We start from the raw sequence: 20084 nt of genomic DNA, 5'->3' as shown, positions 1-20084 counted from the left end.
GAAGAAACGCCTGGGACGAAGAAAAGAAGCTTGGGCAGATCAACTCGATGGCGTACTATGGTCTTACCGGACTACCCCGAGGTGAGCTACGAGGCAGTGTCCTTTCTCGTTAGCTTATGGCAACGAGGCATTGGCTCTAGCCGAGGCTTGTGTGCCAACGCTTCGCCGTACTATGTTAGTTGACGACTCTGGGCTTAACGGCAACATGATGCTCGATCATATCGACTTTGCCGAAGAGTTTCGCGATCAAGCTTTGGTCCGAATCCAGAACTATCAGAATGCTGCGGCCAAGTACTACAACAAAGTTGTCCGTCAGCGACGTTTCAATAAGGGCGACCTAGTACTACGCAAGGTTTACGAGAATACTAAGAATATAAATGCCGGTAAACTTGGCGCCCGTTGGGAGAGACCGTATCTCATCTCCAAAGCAGTTCGCCCCGAAGTCTATGAGCTCTCGACAAGGGAGGGTACGCAGGTTAAAATTTTTTGGAATTACTAGGTCGTTTGTCCGATCCCGATTTCGAAAGTGCTTGTACTATGAACTACGACTGGCTTGATCCCAACTTTAGGTATGTAGGCAGCCCTGATCTTTTTGTTAATAAAATAATTAAAATTTCTTTTCACCAAAAGATAAATCTTTATTCATTTCAAGATAAGTACAAAGTCAATTCGACATATCGCCTAAAAAAAAAAAAAAAAAAAACAAGCAACAGTACCGCAAAGTTTTAGAAACTTGGTTTCGACGACTTGAGGGAAAACCGGTCTCAATGGACGAAATTACTAGCCTTCTGATCTCAGGGAACATGTCCGAAGTGAGATCTCCCTCCTGTGATCTCAACCTCCTCGGCGATTCATAGGCGCAGAGCTTGAGAGGTCAGACTCCAGCGGCTCTTCGACGATCAGACCCTCAAGATAGGATCGCCATCTTTGACTCTCCCGTCTTAGTTCCTCTAGCCGGACTGTCGGCACCTCCGCACCTCTGGCTGCATCTCTTCGAGGAACGCGCATGGAGTTGCTTTCCCGGAAGTGATGGTCCGTGGATTCCAGATGGAGGATGTACCGTCTCAGCCTTTCTATGTGACTCCTATAGACGGGGATCTCCGTGATGTGCAGATGTTCCGATTCCCCCAGCGGTTCGTAGTCACCTTCCGGCAGGTCGGGTATCAGGGCCCTGGCAACCTGTTCTTCACATCGGGCATGGTCAGCAAGCAGTCAGGTCATACGCCAGTTCGCCAGATAGAAGCCGTCGGCAATAAGCTCGTCGAGAACTGCAATAGTTCCCTTTAAACGGCAGACCCGGAAGATGAGATCGTATTTCAGGCGGAAGGCCTTAATGTACGAACCCATCCTTTGACAGCGAGCTCGATACACACAGGTTTCTTTTTTGAATTGTTTCGCAAATTCCAGTTTGGATGGATATGTAAGCCGAACCCAGAGTTTTAAATTTCGCCGTTCGACTTCCGGACTGGAACAAAGGACGTAAGCCAAAGTCCTGTACTTCTCCTTCCGCCAAAGCGCATGGACGCTCGGGTTAAATTATCCTAATAAGGATTACTCGGTGTAAGCCGGGAGACGTTCCGCCTCGTGTAAAATTTCGAACAGAGTGAAACCTTTATTTTGTAAACACAATTTGTCAAAACGCGACAACTTTATTAATAATTCAAAAAGACCAGGGGCAAATCGCCAATTACAAATACATCGGTTATCCAGAACTTAAGGTGAGCCCTGCTGCGATCTTTCGAGTATCTGTCTTAAGACATTTCAGCATAGGCCATAGTAGCTGAAGTCCTGTTTTATCGCACTCATCAAGATGGCTTATGGCTCTTTTTCTCTTCGCCTTCAAGGTGGCGACCTCAGCTTCCAGTACAGCTAAATGATCATCAATCTCATTCTTCTTCATGCGATGGTAGTAAAGTTTATGGCATTGCTCTAAATGCACGAATTCGATCTACACACCAAAATCTTACGTTAGCATTAGCACTTAGTTGGGAATTATGCAAGTAAAGTTCGAAAGTGTTACCTGGCGAACAAAGGCGTGAGCTGCAGCTGCCTCTACATTGTTGGCACGTTTGTTCATGAAGAACAGTTTCACTTTGGAGGGAATGAATTCGCCGCTCAGGGAGTAGCTCGGCTCGCTTGGCGAAGAGTTCGCCGAATAATAGCATTCACTACAATACTCAACCAAGCACGACGGCATATCCGCCACCCTGCCCAGTCCATTCTCAATCCAAAATCTTGGATGAGATTCAAACAGCTTAAGTTTAAGTAGCAATTCGTTCTGCGACTGTTCTGCCACGGTGAGCCGACTGCGGTATTCGGTATGGTGTTCCTCGATGCGAGAAAGGAAGGTCTCTAGGTCCGACCTCGCCTCCGGTTTAACGAGAAACATCAGCATCCACGGAACCAGGATGTTTGGATAATAGGGCATCCCCCTTTCAATAGCCTCTGAGTTTGAGAACGTTGGGACATCATGTCCAACTTCAACCTCGGGATTGCTACTTCCTACAGAGCTTGGCATCCTGAGACCTCTTTCTCTGGTAAGATTAATGATCAATTGAGGGGATGGACTTTGTATATTTATACAAACCCCAGACGAATGTTTTCCAATTGTGAAATTGGAATATTAACATTTCTCTACGGCGAGATCTCTTCCTAAAGTATAAAGGAAATATTCCGTAAAAGAGGAAAGTTAACAAAAGGAAACCGGACACAAAATAGGCAATGTCGTTACAGGGTTTTTAATATAAATGACAAACAACAAAGAAGAGTCATTACATCAAGCTTCCGGGAGATCGGAAAGGTCAGCTTGAAAAACATCAGCGTTGGATCCGTGCAGATATCTGACGCAATCAGGAGCTACTGTCCCAGGATGAAGGAGTCCGAATCCAAGCTAATCTGGCGACATGTTGAGATCGCCTTCAGTTAACTCAATGATGTCCAAGGCTTCGACGGCCTCAAACGCCTTTTCTCGTCTATCCTCAATTTCGGCGATCAGGTCATCGGGGATGGTCACACCCTTCCCAAGCAAATACTTCACGGTTTGATCGACTCCGTGAGCTTGGTTAAGCACATCCTTCTTTGGGCGAGCTACCTCTTCCTGTTCGACCAGATACGCTTTCACCCTGTCTTGTCGAGTTTGGGCCTTTTTGGCAGTTTGCTCCACTTTCGCCAAACGATCTCGACGAAGTCGGCTCACTTCGGACTCAAGCTTCGATCTCAACTCGTCGCACTCCAGCTGCAGTTCGGATTTCTCTCCTTTGGATGTGGAGATACGGGACTCCAGGTCAGATATCTGGCGTCTAGACTGTGCAAGATCTTCATCTTTTCCGGCGATAACGACTTCCAGCTCCTGGATTTTGACATCTTTGGCCCTGTCGGTCGTCTGGATTTGTTCCATACATTCTTTCATTTTTTCCAGCTCGAACCCAAACGTCGATAGCGACTTGAGTCGTCTATTGTAAAGCTGGGTGAGTGCGTTGATACGAGTGGCTGTCTGTGAATACGAAAAGAAGATATCAGTCGCAAATTATCAAAAGAAAATGATAAAGTAGAGCGCTAGGGAAAATGATGCAAACCATGAGGTGCGATTGGGCGACATCGAGGAATGCCTGCTCGAAGTCCAGCTTGTCTGTTTCGAGAAGAATCCGAGAAGGGGTATCGCGAGAAGTAGCTCGGTTTGTGATCAAAGGGGTATCGCCGAAATAGTCGAAGGCAAACTGATCACTTCGGTCATCCCTCCTCTTAACACGGAACCGATCGGCGGGTTCAAGACAAGCATCTTCAGCCGAACGCTTGTGAGTGACCTTGGGAAGTGAACCAGTAGCAGAATCTTCGCGGATCTCTCTTTCGGTCCCTTTCTTCTTCTTCTTTTTCTTCTTCTTCTTCTCACAAGTCTCCAACTCGTGAGCAGCTTGGGCAACCTCTTCCGGATTTTCTTCAAATTCTTTAATCTCAACAAACTCCTCTCCGATCTGCTTAGGTGCTGGGTCAGGTCTGTTCTCAGTCAAAGGGATCGGATTGTCGATTGGAAGAGCATCGCCAAGAACGATGGATGTTCCGACAGACCTTGACGTTTGACCTAGCGAACTTGCGAAACTCGGAAAGTTTGTTCTAGCTTTGCCCATAGCTTGCTCGACGCGGATACGGGAGATCAAACTCCACTCTTGATTAGAACCAGAGAATAAGGCTTCTTTAACCGCAGTATATCCGGGGGCTAATCTGGTTGGACAAATGGGGCGATCTGTAAACAAAAAATAGAAAGTTAAAACCCAGTTAGAAATGATGTGATCAGCTCGGACAAATCGAAAGATGTAAAATCTACCGGGTATATCGTTCCACACTCTTTGTGTCCCGCTCAGTCAATCTTTGAATGAATATTGGTCAACTCGGACAAAGAAATAACTATTGGGGAGAAAGTTGTGTTGCGGCTTCATGTTCACCGTCCAGAATTCTTTGACTTTTGACGCTTTGAAATTGGTCAGGTGTTCAAAGCATTGAACTCCAATCTCAACCCCGACCTCTGCTGCAATAGTAAGAGCAGCGGTGAAGTTACAGATACTGCCAGGGGCGAGCTGGCAAATCGTTAATCGATGTCGATGAGCATATAAAGTTAGCAGTTTCGGAAGCGGGAAAAATAGGCGGCAATCGTTAAAATAGTCTTTGTAGAGACAAATATACCCTTTTGGAGGAGTCCAAGGGCGCTGATCGTCACGAGGGATTATAATAGTTACGCCGCAACCACCCAGAACACAAGAATTTAATGTTGCATTCACCGAACTGATGGAGCTCCAAGTTTTCTCACCACCGATTTGACCTTTGTGGTCTAACGCTGGTGGAAGATCCACAAACATAACCCGTGAGGTACGAAACGATCTTCCTCGTTTGAGGTAAAGGAACTGAGCTAGAAGCACAAAGACCATGCTAGTATCCGCAGCATCTCCTACTAGTAGTGTATCATCCCTAGCATTGTCTAATACTCCACTCAAGGCAATGTCTAGCAGCTGGAGCTCATGGTCATTCACATTCCCAGACTCCTTTCTAGCAAAAAGAGTGTAGGCGAGGGACTTGTGAAAATACCTCAAAACGGGGCTCCTTATTTGAGCTGATTTGGAGCTTGTAGACTTGTAAGGAAGCTTGTTGCCTATTGTCAGCCATAGGTACTTCATCTCCTCTTTGCTCACCTCCATGCTTTCTCCACTCCTAGCCTTGAAACCATATAGCTTCTCCATCTCCTTGTAGGTAAGCCGGTACTCCTTGTTCCGCACAAAGAAAGTGATGAACCCAATCCTGCCATCGGGTAGTAGGGTCGGGTGGTCTTCAAAATAGTGTAACCGCAGCGTGGAGAGGAAATGTATTGTCTCCTCCTCATAAGCCTCGAGGTTGGCTCGCATCATCTTGCCCATGTGGCACATGTCGAACAGGAACTCGACGTCTCTAGCGATGCCCAACTGCTTCATCGTTTCACGATGAGGGTAGCGGGTACCAATAAAGTTCATCTTGCGGAAGACCTTGAAGAGCTTGGTCGGGGTTTCCACCTCTTTCTGCTTCAGCCTCCGCGAAGCCTGGCGTGTGCGTTCTCTTTGCTCCTCCTCTCGGTCACGACTCTCCTCCTATGAATCTCGATCTTCTTCTTCTCAGCCCTTTCAGAGGCTGGTCTCTTCCCTCTCGCAACGACAGCTCTGCTTCTTAACCGCGAGGTTTGGATCTCCTCTGGCTCTCCTCCACCAGCGTCAGAGTCGACCTCCATGGGGTCGGTAACAGTTCTCTCAGACGTAGACATGTCCCTACGTCGAGGAGATCGGCGAACAGCAACAGCTACAGGATCGGAACAGAGAACACTGGTTGCTCGAGCACCGGATCGGGTGATAGATCGGGTTGAGCATCGGGTTGGAGAGGCGAAACATCCAACCAGCGGTTGGGAATGCGGAATGTCTCCTCTTCCTCGGGATTCTCGAGGTTCGACGGCCTCACCTCCGGTTCTAGCAGCGGCGGAGGTTGATCTTCTACGCTTTCTTTGGTAGGTTCTCATGTTTGGTTCCATTATCGAATCCTTGAGAAGAAAAGAAAAGCTAGACTTCGAGATCAATAGGGTTAGTTCCCAAAAAAAATCAAAAATCACTCGAGTGTGAGAGAGAATAGAAAGTAAGAATACAAAAAGTTTTTTTTTAGGTTGAGAGACTTATCGGTTTGTGCTGCTGAGGGAGAAGGGTTCGAATCCTTTAAATAGAGTAGGGTTAGCAGTTTGGGCTTCACCGAGAGTGGGCTTGGTTTGTGGAATTCAGACTCCACACACCACTCGATGGGGAACACGACCAGGTGCGTCAGGTACGGTGTCGGGTAGGGCCTCGGGTCCTCAAATTTCCTTTTTCACCCTTTTTTTTTTTTTAATAAATGTAAATATGCAAAAGTAGAAAATAAGATAAAATAGATAAATAAGAATTAAGACAAAATAAAGGATACATGTGGGACTTCCTCCCAAGTGAGCTTGTTTTAAGTCCCTAAGCTTGACTCTTCATGCTCTTCAAACATGGGAATTAGGAGGGAGAGGTTCTGGAATCCTCTCCACTGTAGCAGGCTGATTCAATGGATTCTCCAAGGCTTGTCCGGGTTTCACAGCAAATATGGTGTTGACTTCTTCCAAATGTTTGACTTTTCTATGTTTTGTCTTAGTGGAAAAAGCTTGACCATCAATGGTTGGCCTCTTAATTCCCTTCTTGACATCAAACTCCATCTTGAAGTGCTCCCCATGCTCAATTCCGATCTTGCCTTGCTTCACCTCAATTACTGCACCTACTGTTGCCAAGAATGGTCTCCCTAGGATCAGTAGATCGTCTGGTTCCTTATCCATATCAAGGATCATGAAATCAGTGGGGACTTCCACCCTTCCAATCCTAAGAGGCAAATTTTCCATGATCCCAATTGGATGTCTGATTGTTCTATCAGCTAGAACCAAATACAAACTACTCGGTTTAAAACTGCTAAAACCCAACTTGTTGGCAACTAACAGTGGCATGATGCTGACTGAAGCTCCTAGGTCGCACAAGCAATTCTTGAAAATCCGAAGTCCAATCGAGCATGGCAAAGTAAAAGAGCCAGGATCTTCCAATTTTTCCTCGATTCGCAGCTCAGGATCTAAACAAAGTCCACTCCTGAGAATCTCATACCCAATCTCCTTGACAGCCTCCTTAACCTCATTCTCCAGCCGAACTGCCTCCTTGGCGATTTCCTCTTGAAGTTCGTGTGGTGGCAAAAGCTTAGGAGGTGGAGCTTTTCGCTTGGCCATACGCTCTGCAAGCGCCTCCAGTTGGATGTCGAGGGCAGCATTGAATCTTTCCTCTAGCTCCCCTTCTGCTGCTACATGTAGTTGAGGTTGATCTGTCATGTTAACATCTACTCGATGTATCATCTGATCACCGTCATCGGGTAAGTTATCGGGTTCTGCCTCGAGTGGTTCTTCGATTTGTGATTCTTGAACTAGTGCCCGATCATCAACTCGATCAGTCTCCTCGGGTAAAGGCTCGTGTTTGTACTCGGATATGTAGTACTGATACTCATTCATCCCATAATGATCTGTAACCTCCCCATCTTGAACATCACTGTCCTCAGTGAGGTAGTCCTCAAAGTCATCATCAAGGAAAATTGCCTGGGCAGTGGCATAATCCTGTGAGATCTAAACAGCTTTACCTGGAAGCTGGTTGATCTTTGGAGCTGGTTGGTTGTTGTGGTGGCCTTCTAGGTACCTCAGTTTAGTATTGAGCGAATCGTACTTGGCAGTCAAGTCATTGTATCCAGAATCGATCTTGTTGCTCATCTCCGCAAAACGTTTGGCATTGTCCATAGCAGTGGATGCCTGATTTTGAATCATCTGCTGAATTAGGCCGCGTAGGTCAGCGTCTTGGGATTAGTGCTGCGTGCCTTGCTGTTGTTGGAATCCAGGTGGTGCAATGGGTTGGTGGTAATTTCCAGAATACTGCTGCTTAGGGGCATAGCCTTGATTGTATTGGACAAAAGGTTTTTGCTGGACCTGGTTCCCTTGAACTGCTGATGGGTAGGTTTGGTCTTGAGGATTGGCAACATTCGGATTACGGTAGGACAGATTCGGATTCGGCTTGTAATTGTTGTACCCTTTGTTATAACCTCCTTGGTTGTTGATGTAGTTCACATCCTCTATTTGTAAATTCTCCCCATCTTGTTGTAAATACTGCTCTTCCTCTGATAATGCATGAACATGCTGTTGCTGGCTGAGTAGTTTATCGAGCTTGTCATTGAGGGCTTTTATGTCCCTCTTGTACTTGGCATCTTCCTCTCCTGTAGATCGCACAGTACGATCGTATTCCTCATTATAATGCCCATCAGATTGAGCCAAGTTCTCCACTAGGTCCCAACCTTCATCAACATCCTTGTTGAGGAAGTTACCATTGCTTGCGGTGTCCAGCAACATCCGTATCTTGGGACCACTCCTCTGTAAAGTGTACTCAGCAATGAAGCATTGCTGAAGCCGTGATGAGGGCATCTGGTGGTGTATCCCTTGAAACGTTCCCAAGCTTCACTGAACGTCTCACTGTTCTTCTGAACAAAGCTGGAAATATTATTTCGCAGCCTTGTGGTTCTGGAGTTGGAGAAGAATTTGGCCAGAAACGCCTTCTTGCATGCTTCCCAAGTGGTGATGGACTCCTTGGGGAGTGATTTTTCCCAGATGTGTGCTTTGTCTCCCACAGAGAATGAGAAAAGTCGGAGTTGGAATCCATCCTCACTAACTCCATTTATCTTAGTGAGGCTACAGAGCCTATCAAATTCATCCAGATGATCCAATGTTCTGGACAGCAGGTGGCACAATGCCATTCCTTCGAGAAACATGACCAAGCAGGCAATTAAAATATGAAAGCTTCTAAGGATGGGGTAATCGAATGGAACTGATTCATTATTGTCAGTGAACCCCTTACTCATCTAATCTTTTAGGCTAAGTGAGTAAACCTCTAGCATTGGTTGATTCAAGCATTTCATCTACACCTCTCGGTGGTAAAACGCCCTAGATCTAATCTCACCTTCTCGGTTTGTTGACAACATTAAGAACACCAATCTAGAAGGGAATCTATTAAACATATACAATCAAACTAAGACATCCTAACCAATCAAGAACACAAAATTACTACACTACTCGGAATTCATTGCAAGAAAAACAAAAGCATATACGAATGAAAATTGCATTGTAATAAACGATAGAGTAGAGAATAAAGAGTACAAAGTAGAAATCTAAAGAAATGACAAAAAGATGTAAAAATCAATCCTAACAAAAAGTGAAAAGTGTTTTGAGTCGCTCAGTTCTCTCATAGAAGCTCTCGCTCTCTGGTTTGAGGGTCTGCGGCGTGCTCGGGCGAGAGGAAGAAGGGGGGGGGTTATATATGGAAACCCATTAACCCTAGCTTCCAGTCCTGCCCGAGGGTCTGCTCGATGGGGTGCACGAGGATGTGCTCGGGTTACTCTTCGGGTAGGTCTTCGGGTTGTTTTTCCTTCTCTCGGATCCTCCTCGATCGTGTTGGGGTTCGGACTGTTCTTCCAGCTCGATGGCTCCTTCGGGTACATGCTCATATTTCTCCTTGTTTCTCCCCATTTTAGGTTCTAAAGCACTTGTTTTCATCCAAAGTATGCAAATGCAAGACTGCAACACCCTAAATGGTCTAAAAGTGAATTTCTACAGTTAATGACCTAAAAATGCTAAGTTAAGGGTATAAACAATACAAAATATGAACAAAAAAGGATGCTAAAAATATATAAATTAGAGAGTTATCACTTGGTCATACATATCATAGTATAAAATTGTGATTTCAGTCCTAGGGTAAGAGGTTTCGATAGGTAACAATTGAGATCGCACAAGAAAAAAAAAAAAAAATAGAAAGTCAATCATTTTAAGAAAGCAGTCTGAACCTTGATCCAATATTGTGTATTCAGTTCAAATTTAATGTTGAGTGACCCTCAAAGGACTGATTTATTCCTAACAAAGCATGTAAGTGAAAGAAATCTAATATTTTAAATTTTGATAACCGTTTAGAATTCAACAGTATATAATATAAAATTTAACTAGATCATATATATATATATATATATATATATATATATCTTATATACTATTAAAAAATAACTGATGCATTTTCGAGGCGACTTAACTATGTTATGAGACATGCCTAAAATACCAACCCTAGCCATATTGGTTTAAGTTTGAAGAAAGCTTGAGGTGCAATCTAAGGCAAACCTAGTCCTTTTGAGAAAAAGAAGTTTGAGAAAAAGAAGCTTTAGGAAAATTGAAGTTTAGGAGTTATCTAAATTTGTATAGTTTCCTATTGGATTAGGTTTGTGTTATGAGTTTCTCTCTATATAAGAAGATGCAAGGATGTTGCATAGCTTATGAGTTTTAAGAGAGAAAAGAGAAATATTGTGAGAGCTTTAGTTTTGAGTAATTTTTTAGAGCAATAAAAGAAAAAGTCTTTTATAAACAACTTTTTTGTTTTCTTAAGTGCTTAAATTCAATAATTGGTATCAGAGCATTATTGAAGCTAAGCACGTTTGTTTACACCATGATATGAGCGAAATTGTTGTAGCCAAACCTAATGAAGGCGGTCCTTCGTCTATCCAATGTCCGATGCTCAACGCAACGAACTACACCGTCTGGTCTATGCGCATGAAGATTGCTCTTAAGGTGCATAAAGTATGGGAAGTTGTCGAACCAGGAAAAAAGGATGGAGAGAAGGACGATATGGCAAGAGCGCTACTCTTTCAATCCATACCAGAGGCTCTAATCTTGCAGGTCGGAGATCTTGACAATTCCAAAGCAATATGGGATGCGATAAAGGCAAGGCACGTTGGAGCTGATAGGGTGAAGGAAGCTCGCTTGAAAACCTTGATGGCAGAGTTTGATAGGATAAGGATGAAAGAAACAGACACCATCGATGTCTTCTCTGGCAAACTTTCGGAGCTATCTACAAAGTCTGCAGCTTTGGGTGTGAGTATTGAGGAGTCTAAACTTGTGAAAAAACTTCTTATGAGTTTGCCTCGTACGCGCTACATACAGATGATTGCTGCTTTAGAACAAGTTCTCGATCTCAATACAATAAGTTTTGAAGATATTATGGGACGACTAAAGGCATACGAAGAAAGGATTCGTGCTGAAGAAGATGAAGACCAAGCTAGTGATCAGGGAAAGATCTTGTACGCCAATTCTGATACACAGTCGTATCATGACAATTTTGGTTCCGGAAGAGGATGAGGTCCGGGAGGACGGTTTTACGGACGAGGTAGAGGACGAGGGCGTTATGGTAACCAAGGTGGAGGCTACAGGCAAGACCGAGATAAGACGAAGATAACTTGCTAGCGTTGTCACAAAACAGGGCATTATGTGTCGAATTGCCCTGATAGGCTGCTTAAACTTCAAGAAACACAGGAGATTGAAGAAGACAACACGAAGGAAGCTGAGGAACTAATGGTACATGAAGTTGTTTATCTTAACGAACAAAACGTTAAGCCAAACAATCTTGAAACTCAAACAGATGCGACCAATGTTTGGTACTTAAACAATGGGGCTAGCAACCATATGTCAGGAAACCGTTCCTATTTCTCAAAACTTGATGAGACAGTAACTGGAAAAGTGAGGTTTGGAGATGACTCGAGGATAGACATCAAAGGGAAAGGGTCAATTTTTTTTTGTTAGCAAGAAGGGTGACAAGAAGATCCTAGCTGATGTCTATTACATACCAGAATTAAAGAGCAATATCATAAGTCTTGGTCAAGCAACAAAATCAGGATGTGAAATTAGGATGCAAGAGGACTCCCTAATGTTGTATGATCGGTATGGTAATCTGTTAGTAAAAGCTAATAGGTCTAAGAATCAGCTCTACAAAGTAGTCATGGAGGTTGTTGAGACTACAAGGTGTTTTCAACTAATGGAATTAAGTGATTCAACAAGGTGGCACGCACGGCTGGGACACATTAGTGTCGAAACCATGAAGTTGATGATGAAAAAGGAACTTGTTACTGGAATACCAAATATACTAGTTGAGAAAGAAACATGTGGTTCTTGTCTACTTGGAAAACAAACAAGGAAAGCCTTTCCCCAAGCAACTTCCTATCGTGCTTCCAAGGTACTCGAACTTGTTCATGGTGACTTATGTGGTCCTATTACACCATCTACGCCTGCTGGAAACAGATACATCTTTGTCTTAATCGATGATCATTCTCGATACATGTGGACATTACTTCTCAAGAGAAAGGGAGAAGCCTTTGAAAAATTCAAGAACTTCAAGAGACTAGTTGAACAAGGAACATGAGCGACCATTAGGACTTTCCGAACGGATAGAGGAGGAGAATTACTATCCAGTGATTCCAAGATTTTTGTGTAGAACATGGTATCGAAAGATATCTCACTGCGTCGTACACTCCCCAGCAAAATGGAGTCGTTGAACGCCGAAACAGAACACTGCTCGAGATGACAAAGAGTATGATGAAGCACATTATGGTGCCTAATTATCTCCGGGGGGAAGCAGTGAGACATGCCACCTATTTAATTAATCGCGTCGCAACAAGAGCTTTGGTTCTGCAGACTCCGTATGAAGCAATGAAAGGAAAAAAACCCAGCTTGGACCATCTACGCGTGTTCGGATGTCTCTGTTTCGCTAAAGCAGACACATCACAACTTAAGAAACTGGATAACAAATCTCGAATGTTGGTTCTTCTAGGAACGGAACCTGGATACAAAGCCTATCGACTTTTTGATCCATCAACGCAAAGGGTAGTAGTTAGTCGAGATGTTGTTTTTGATGAAACCAAGAGTTGGTCATGGAATAAAGCGGGAATGGAGACAAGTTGGGGTAATGAAATATTCAAGTTGAGCTTCGGTGAGTATCGTGGTCGTTTAGAATCAGAAGAAACAGAGCAAAACAGAGTAGTTGATGTCACGGACGAAGATGACGGCGATACTTTAGGAGAAGAAGGCTCATCTGGAATTAAAAGTTCGCCTCAAGAGTCGAAAGCAGAAGCAGAGGAGACCTCAAGAGAAGAAGAGGTCTAGATACGTCAACCACAGCTTCGAGTTTCGCTGAGATCTAAGACAAGGCCAAAATACTTGGATGATTATGTGTTATTGTTACAATCTGAAGTAGAGCGTTTACTGTTAGCAGCGAATGATGAGCCGTGGGATTTTAATGAAGCAAAGGAGTCGAAATTCTGGAGGGATGCGTGTGAAGAAGAACTCGCTTCGATAACAAAGAACAAAACTTGGAATTTAGTTGATCTCCCTAAACCGATTGGATTGAAGTGGGTGTTTAAGATAAAAAGAAACTCCGATGGAAGCATCAACAAATATAAAGCGAGGTTAGTAGCTAAAGGTTATGTGCAATGACACGGTATTGACTTTGATGAGGTCTTCGCTCTAGTGGCTCGGATTGAAACTGTTCGTTTTATTATTGCTTTGGCGGCGACAAAAGGTTGGGAGATACATCACCTAGATGTAAAGACGGCATTTCTTCATGGGGAGTTGAAGGAGACAGTTTTTGTCTCTAAACCTGAAGGTTATGTTGTCAAGGAAAATGAAGTCAAGGTGTATAAACTGAATAAAGCACTTTACGGATTGAGACAAGCACCAAGGGCTTGGAATGATAAGCTGAACAAGATTCTTAAGGAGTTAAACTTTGTAAAGTGCTCGAAAGAACCCTCTCTGTATCGAAAACAAGAAAAGGGACAACTACTTCTTGTTGTCGTTTACGTGGATGACTTGCTAGTTTGGATTTGATATTAAGTTTCAAGAAAGGTATGGCAGCAAGGTTTGAGATGAGTGATCTCGGTAAACTAACTTACTATCTTGGAATTGAAGTACATCAGCGAGAAGGTGTGATTACTTAAAATCAAGAAAGGTATGCTCTCAAGATACTAGGAGAAGCTGGAATGGGAGAATGCAATGCTGTTCACATACCAATGGATGCAGTTTTGAAGTTATCAAAGGCACATGAAGAACAAGACTTCGATGAAAGGGAGTATAGGAAACTAATTGGATGCTTGAGTTATCTACTACATACTCGACCGGATTTATCATATTGTGTTGGTGTGCTTAGTAGGTACATGCATGCACCAAAGGTATCTCATGGTTCAGCACTAAACAGCACCCCAACCTCTAACCACCTGTATCACCAAGAACAGAAGGCTAAGCAACAAATAAATCTAATAACAAAAGAACACAACTCACCGTGGAATCACAAAGCATGCTCGAAGAGGATGTTCTAGGACCTCATGCTACACACAATTGACTAATTCACATAATCAACTCTAGCATGAAATCCTAAACACAACAGCAAAAGCAACAATGAACCCTAGACCTAGAACCGTAAGGGCTTTGATACCAAAATGAAACAACCCTTCCTGTTTTTTTTTTTTTTTTTTTTTTTTAATATTAATTCACTAGTGGTCTCATACACACTAACACCCTAGCACAATCAAAAATAGCGGATAACAAAACAATTCCATTAAACCAATAAGAATTCCAACAATAACAATCCAATAACCAACAATGCAATAATCCAAAACTAACAATGAAATAACCAAGTTCCAACATCCTACAATGTTCTATCAACTCAATACTAGCAACCAAACAATAGCTAGACCACAATCAATCAAGCCTCTAGAACATCCTCCTCCTCATCGCCTTAATTTCACGATCACACTTTGCCTTTACCTGCACACCACAAACAACAATTGAGATGCGTAAGTATTATCAGAAATACTTAGTGAAGCAATCCACCCATCTACCGGGCTATACACACAAGCATTTGAGAATCTAATATCAATCAAGCATCAACAATAACAATCAAACCCGGAAACAAGTAATCGTCGACCAACAAAAGTTGGTGTCGACCGACACCATACCAGTGTCGATCGACACTGACAACCTGGTGTCGACCGACACCTGCTCGACACCTCCCGAAAACCCTAGTTGTGTCGACCGACACCTCCACATGGTATCGATCGACACTCCCAAAGATCCCCGAGCCGTCCTCGCACAAGTGTCGACCGACACACCGAAGGTGTCGATCGACACTGATGCCGAGCATCGTCTTCCTCGACGCTCTCTTGTAGATCTCCGCTTCCCAAAGCCTCCCAATCATCCCAAACTCATCCATAAGCCACATAACGATGTAGAAACACCAAAATTACCACAAGCAAGCAAGGAATCAATCAAACAACTCAAAATCACAAAGAAACATAGAATTCTCAAGCTTAGATAAGCCATGGTCATGCACTCACCTCTTTTGCAAGAGAATCTGACTCAAAAGCAGCTATCCCACACTCCTAGCAAGCTTCTGATGCAATCCCAGCAACAGATCTTCCCAAAAACCACCACAATCTCTCCAAAACTCAAGAACACTCACAAGTCTCCTTTTTCTCTCTGAAACACTTAAGCGGCGACAAAAAGAATCTTCCCTCAACCCTTTTCGTCGACCTACCCCTTTAATATGCCGGTTTAGGGATTTCTAATTGAACCAAACCGAACCAAACCACAATCAAAACAAACCGGTCGAATCCAGAATTGATGGTGTCGATCGACACACCCATGGTGTCGATCGACACTCAGACCAAAAATGCAAATTCTGGTTCGCCGATGTTACAATTCTCCCCCACCAATAAGGATTCGTCCTCGAATCCCGCAGCACCGTCCATTCGTCAAGGACCTCCATGCCACCGTCAACATGGCCCGCATGTCCTCCGACCGGACTGAATACCATCAGACAAGGTTTTCCGTGCAACTGTCGCAATAGCCCGCATACCTCCGACTGAACCCTGAGGTCCCCCTCTAGCCAATATACTCACATCTAAGACGTTGTTTGCTCACAACTCAGTGCTTCCCCCGTATGTGGTCGCAACCAACGAATCATGCCGGCTCGCTATCAGGCCAACCGCCTTAAGCTACGACATCCAGGAAATCACTCACACACACTCCCCCTGCTCTCGGGTTGCAACCCTCGAGACATACCGGCTCACTGCCGAGCCGCGGCTCACAGCTACGGTATCCAGGGAGTCTCAAATATCCCGCCCTTGGGTCGTCACCCTAAAGCGCGCTTCGGATCGTCATCCGAAGCAACATACTACTCCCATTCTCTGTCCACAAAGTCCATCGAGTTATCGGTATCACATGAGTTGGGCCTCCACGGCCTTGAGCAAACAAATCTGATGCTATTGAGTATCTCCCGACTAGATCTACCTCATCACTTTCCACAAAAATTTCCCCTTTTAGAACTTTCTAACTCTGGAAACTTCCTTTTTGTGGAAACTTTCTATTTATGGAAACTTTCCAAAATTAGAAACCTGAACTATTTCTCTTTTTCCCATGACAATAACAGTCAAACATAAAGAAAAATACTCATCTTATTAATCTCAAAAATGTCATAATCGTTACAACCTCAACGAAAATACATAAGAAAAATAAGATACAACAATCCAAGCCATCAACCCGCATCCCGAACACCACCTCATCTTGGTACTTAGTCGCACAACCAACCACCCCTAAGCGACCAAGTATCAAGAGAGATGGGCTGGAATACTCCGTACCCGCTCCAGCCACGGACTACAACTTGGACCCGGCTAGACAAGCTCAAGTCGCGGCCTGCTTCTCGAACCACTTCTTAAACCTTGCCTTCAACCTCGCCTCGGGCTCCCAAATCTGTTCCTCTACTCCATCACAGTCCCACAGGACTCTCATCAAAGGAATCTTCTTCTTCCGAAGTTCCTTGACTCTCCTCTCGAGCACCTTCAACGGTCTCGCCTCCAAGGTCATGTTGGGCTGAAGATCCTCAGGAATCTTAGCCAACAACTGATCACTCTCGTGAAGACACTTCCTCAGCATCGACACATGAAATACCTTGTGGAAAGCACGCATAACCTTAGGCAACTTCAGTCTGTATGTCACTGGTCCCATCCGCTCAACTACTCTGAACGAACCCATATATCTCGGACTCAGCTTAGTCTCTATCAATGATCTATTCGGACCCTGCAACATAACCATCTTGAGATACACTCTATCACCAACCTAAAAGTCAAGATCGTTTCTCCTCTTATCAGCATAGCTCTTCTTCCTCCGATCAAGATCCTTGTAATTGCTCTAAGGTCCACGCGATTATGAACAATTTTGGTATGAAGAAGAATTTGATCGAGGAGTTTAGTGCCATCGAGTAAACAAGTAATAATTATAACACATCTCTTTTCTTAAAATTATGTGTTTTTATGTTTTGCTATTTTCGATTTTATGCCTTGTGAGGAGTGTTGTATACTGTTATGTTTGTTAAGTATTATCATTTTGTGAATTTCGTGAGTTCTTTAATCTTCATATTAGTTTGAAGATACGGAACCTTGTTGATGTTCTTTTTATATTGTGATCAATAAAACATAAACTTGAGTTATGATAAAGCTTATATTTATTTTTGTTTAATTTTATGATTATGGATTTGTGATCATATGAGTTACTAACTGTGAAAATAAAACTTATATAATAAATTTATGTGGTCTACATTGAAATCTCATTAGTATTTTTTGAATTGGTAGTGAACCAATTCAAAGTAAAATGTACAAGAGTCCACATATTTTATTTATACTAACATTTTTGAAGTAGGAATTTGAAATAATTTTTGATTTTCAAAAAAATGACAATGTTTGTAATTACCTTTATTTATGTATCCAAACAAATTTTACTAAAAATTTATATTATTCATATAACCAAACAAAATTAAAAGATTTTAGTATAAATTAAAATTATATGTATCCATATAATGTTCCATAATTAACACTACTAATATTAGATATGTTGAATAAAATTAATTTAATTAAGATTTAGCAAAATATAAGCAAAATATAAGAAAAAAATAAGAAAAAAATAAGAAAAATTTAAGCTACTTTTTTCAAGCTCAAAATATTAAAATGAATTAATTAATATTAAATAAACTACTGTAAGTTACAGCTTACAACCTATAGTGGAAGAGAATAAATCTTCTAGACAAATCAATAAAATTTGTCAAATCATTTGATAAGTAATAAGAAGAGTGAATAAAAACACCATTTCATATCTTCATATTCTTCTCACTCCTCACAATCTCTCTTCTTTTTAACATAATAATACTTAAACTCTTTTTCTAATAAACCAAACACCATTTTATGTCTTCATATTCTCTTTTCAGTATATGAAGAATATGAAGACATATTCTACTTATCAAGACATAAACAAAACCCCATGTCGGAAACGCCTCCATTTGTAACCCCGTCAATGGGGTACTACAACACCAAGAACGACACCTTCTAATCTAGACGACATCGAACAGCCGTTACGAGAGAGGGTTTTCGTCCGGCTAAGCACAAGGCGCACCAGTCCATGGACTTGGTGTGGTGCCGTTTGCTGTTTCTTCTTCAGCATTGCTCTTTTACTCTGTGGGATTACGACGTTGATTCTGATTTTCGTCGTCAGACCGAGAATCCCAGGTTTGGACATCGCTAAAGCAAGTCAAAACACAATCCTTTTCGAGTCACCAGTTTTTAGCGGGGAGTTTGTACTGCAGCTTAATTTCACCAATCCGACACAAGAAACAAGTTGTTCGGTTTGAACATATTCAAGTCGAGCTCCGGTATTCGGAAGAACTGATTGCCAAACAAAGTCTCTTGCCCTATTCCCTGAGAAACGGCCAGAATAGGCTAGAATCGATCGTTCTGGTTTCAGATTCCATTTTGTTGCCGGTCAATGATATGATTGAGCTCAGAAGACACGTTGCGAGCAATTTGGTTGATTACCAAATAATAAGTACATTCAAAGTCAACGCAGTTCTAGGGTTTGTTCGTACTCATACAGGCTGCATGACACTTGTCAATTGTCACATTCAGTTGACCGTCCACCCGGCGGCGGCTTGGTTTCGCGTAACTGCTCAACAAATCGATTTTGAAGAATTATTGTATTATATAAGCCCATTATAACTAGTAATAATAATATAGTACGACGACTAGTAATATAATGTAGCTTATTAAATTGTATTTTTATACTTTATTGCAATTAATTAATGCAATCAACTTATATAAAATTTTATATTCTGTTTATATACGGTGCTACACATAAAATATTTTATGTATCTGAAATATTTATGATGAGCATGGAATGTTGTACAAATATGAAAAACTAATCCATATAATTATGTATGATGATTTGTTTTGTCGACAACATGAATCATCATACATAATTACATATTACATATATTGTTTGTGCGGCTAATATTGATTAATTTTTCATATTTGAACCCTATTATATATAGTTTGTTGTATAATAGATTTAGGAAAGTATGTACATAGAAAAAACTAATATATCTGCATGCATGAACGATTGTAAGTAGGCATATTGTGTTGGTTTTGTTGTTATAAAATTAAAATATTATTAATCTGACGCTTAATTGCGAATATTTAAATCCTTATTAACACTAGTAATGTTAGACATGTTAAATCAAAATGAATTAATTAGGATTGTGTAAAATTTAAGAAAAATATAAGCAAAATATAAGAGAAAATTAAGAAATTTGAAGCTACTTTTTTCAAGCTCAAAATATTAAAATTAATTAATTAATATTAAATAAACTACTGTTAGTTACAACTTACAACTTATAGTGGAAGAGAATACATATTCTAGACAAATCAATAAAATTTGTCAAATCATTTGATAAGTAATAAGAAGAATGAACAAACTACCAATTTCATTCAACACACATCTTCGTATATATTAAGTATTCTCTTCACAATCTCTCTCTTTTTCTAAAAAGTAATAATACTCAGCTTTTCTCAAATAAACCAATCAAGAAGAAACTCCATAGACAATCTTCCAGAGGTTCGTTTGTCCTCTTCTAGTTCTTTTACTTATCAAGACATAAACAAAACTGTTTATCACTACAAGAAATATCCACATTGATAGCACAAGACAATAACTCATTTTTCGTAACTGCTATGAAAGATAACTTTTTTTTTCGATTACCCTATAATAGCACTCAAACAACACTATAACAAAAAATCATGAAGCGGGAAGTTAAAAT

The 20084-nt window shown here is 41.9% G+C and overlaps 1 non-coding gene and 1 pseudogene across 1 annotated transcript; both read left to right on the top strand.

Moving 5' to 3' along the window:
- Window positions 1-8494: 8494 nt before the first annotated feature.
- Window positions 8495-8601, top strand: LOC147935465 (small nucleolar RNA R71). The gene has a single exon (XR_015573295.1). It is a non-coding gene; the product is annotated as a small nucleolar RNA R71 (small nucleolar RNA).
- A 4730-nt stretch (window positions 8602-13331) lies between these two features.
- On the top strand, window positions 13332-18956 carry LOC147935464 (uncharacterized; annotated as a pseudogene).
- Window positions 18957-20084: the final 1128 nt, after the last annotated feature.

Source organism: Camelina sativa, chromosome 11 (genome assembly GCF_030686135.1).
Source record: "Camelina sativa cultivar CO46 ecotype springtype chromosome 11, ASM3068613v1".
NCBI lineage: Eukaryota > Viridiplantae > Streptophyta > Magnoliopsida > Brassicales > Brassicaceae > Camelina > Camelina sativa.
This window is presented reverse-complemented; position numbering and strand designations above follow the sequence as displayed.